Source organism: Mandrillus leucophaeus, unplaced genomic scaffold (genome assembly GCF_000951045.1).
Source record: "Mandrillus leucophaeus isolate KB7577 unplaced genomic scaffold, Mleu.le_1.0 Scaffold276, whole genome shotgun sequence".
In the NCBI taxonomy this organism is placed as follows: Eukaryota; Metazoa; Chordata; class Mammalia; order Primates; family Cercopithecidae; genus Mandrillus; species Mandrillus leucophaeus.
Window position 1 is genome coordinate 1,902,883 of NW_012102876.1, and position 2,331 is coordinate 1,905,213.

General features: G+C 36.9%; 1 pseudogene; it reads right to left on the reverse strand.

Moving 5' to 3' along the window:
• Positions 1–1,513: 1,513 nt before the first annotated feature.
• Positions 1,514–2,331, reverse strand: part of LOC105543156 — a 1,820-nt pseudogene continuing 1,002 nt past the window's right edge.

A 2,331-nucleotide genomic window follows, 5' to 3' on the forward strand; every position in this document is an offset into this window, starting at 1 on the left:
TTAAATTACTTCCATAAATTCACAGGATGAAGTTCAAGAGTTTGAGAGATACAAAAGAGACCTATGGAAAGGTAAAGAAATAAGAGATTTACACAGGTAAAGAAATAAGAGATGAATAACCACATTGAAAACACAAAATTAAAACCCCAGCTTCCGAATGGGCTAATCAGTCTCTTAACCTATTTTCACTCTGCACTTCACTCTGGCCTCTATGTAATGCAACTTTAGTAGGACCCAGGGAGGAATCACAACAGCCTGTATAAAGATACCCTGACTGTCTTCCAATAAATATGTAAAATCAATTACCCAAATGGGAACTGGACTTTAATATAGACACTCAGACAGACTGCATACAAATTTCCAAGATGGCATTATTGCACTGTGCAATTTTGGAACTATTCTTCAGATCTGCTCATAGCCTAGGGTCCTGTATCTTCTTTTGTGTTTGTATTTAACCTTTCAGAAGAGGCAAAAATATTATTCAAAACAATATTTGCTGAATATGATTGAGCCTTATTACTTCTGAAAGAAAAGAAGGAAATCAAGAAGTCTGGATATTTTGTTAAGTGTACAAAGCGGGAAGGGAACTAGAATTTGCTTTCTGTGATATTAGATGTTTTTTTCAGTTCTCTCAGCTAAACTCTAAGATCTTTATAAGGAAGACATCAATTTCTCTGTTTTACAGACCTAAAAGCTAAAGTTCAGGCAGTTGAATAACTCTCTAAAGGCCCTACAGATGAGTAGCAGAGCTGGAACCCAAAGTCCATTTTTCTATTGCATCTCAATGACTGGAGATGAGTTCTAAAGAAAGAGTCTGTAACAATGTAGTTCTTTGTTCTTTGGGGAGCAAAGTCATCTCTCCAAGAAGACAGTCAACACTGTAGTCAGAAGGAGAAAAACAACTGAATACCGGGACATATTGCCAGTATATAAAGAATTATTACACATAACCAGAATGAATGAGAAAATAATGGTGCCTGTTAATCTGGGAAAACTGAACAATAATTCAATGTAACTGAACAAATAAATATTGGTATTGCTCTTATCAAACAAATAATATCCATCAATGGAGACAAAGATGTTTTACCATCAAATTCATATAAATTAAAATATTTTGTTACATACTTATATGTAAATAACTGTCTTTTTAAAACAATATAACGAAAACCGCCCCTTTGTTTAGGGGTCTGTTATATTTATGCATAATTTTGCTTTTATTAAAGATGACTGTTACAATCAGGTATATAACCACTTAGTTATATCTATGCTCTGCCTATTAAAACATGTTCTTAGATAAACCATTTAATCATCTTATTCTTTTCTTCAATTTTCTCCGAACAGTGGTAGAAGTATTATTTGATGGACAGAATAAAGGAAACTGTTTTTGACCACACCAAGATCATACTGATATCTACGGTATAGTCCTGGCTACAAGGAAGCCCAACTCTAACTTGTGAGATGGGCCTAGTTTAGGAAGTAACAATGAGGTGGTAACTAAGGATAGTGCTAGTTGTTACCAAAAATTAATAACTTTAGGTATTTCTGTTTTGGGTTTCTGCAGTTCAGGTGCCTCCAAAATTTCTTCATAGTCTGCACTCATTCCCTTTGCCCAGCAACTGACTGTGACCCTTCGATCTGAATTCTGACTTTAAGGGCAATCTTTCTTTAAATGTTTCACAGAGCCACAAAGTTTGCAACCACCACCCTCAGCATAGAGTCCTTTGGGATTATCAGGACAAGATCTAGACAGGCTCCCCATTTCTCCACAAACAAAACATGTTGCAAAAAGAAATTCACCAAGACCCGGGTGTACTTTAGCCTTACATTTGGTTGTTTCATGCTCTGTGGACCCACACCTGCAACATTCCAGTGCCCGTATCTTGATTTTCAAGGGCAGCAGGGCAATCTGCAATTCCATGATGTGATTTTCTACAATGGAAACACACCATTGTGTTTTTCTTTGCCACTTGTCTTTTTAGTCTTCTTCCTTCCCATCGACTGTCTTTTTTTTTTTTTTTTTAAATTATACTTTAAGTTCTAGGGTACATGTGCACAATGTGCAGGTTTGTTACGTATTTATACATGTGCCATGTTGGTGTGCTGCACTCATTAACTCGTCATTTACATTAGGTATATCTCCTAATGCTATCCCTCCCGACCCCCTCCCCACAATAGGACCCGGTGTGTGATGATCCCCTTCCTACGTCCAAGTGATCTCATTGTTCAATTCCCACCTATGAGTGAGAACATGCGGTATTTGGTTTTCTGTTCTTGTGATAGTTTGCTCAGAATGATGGTTTCCAGCTGCATCCATGTCCCTACAAAGGACAC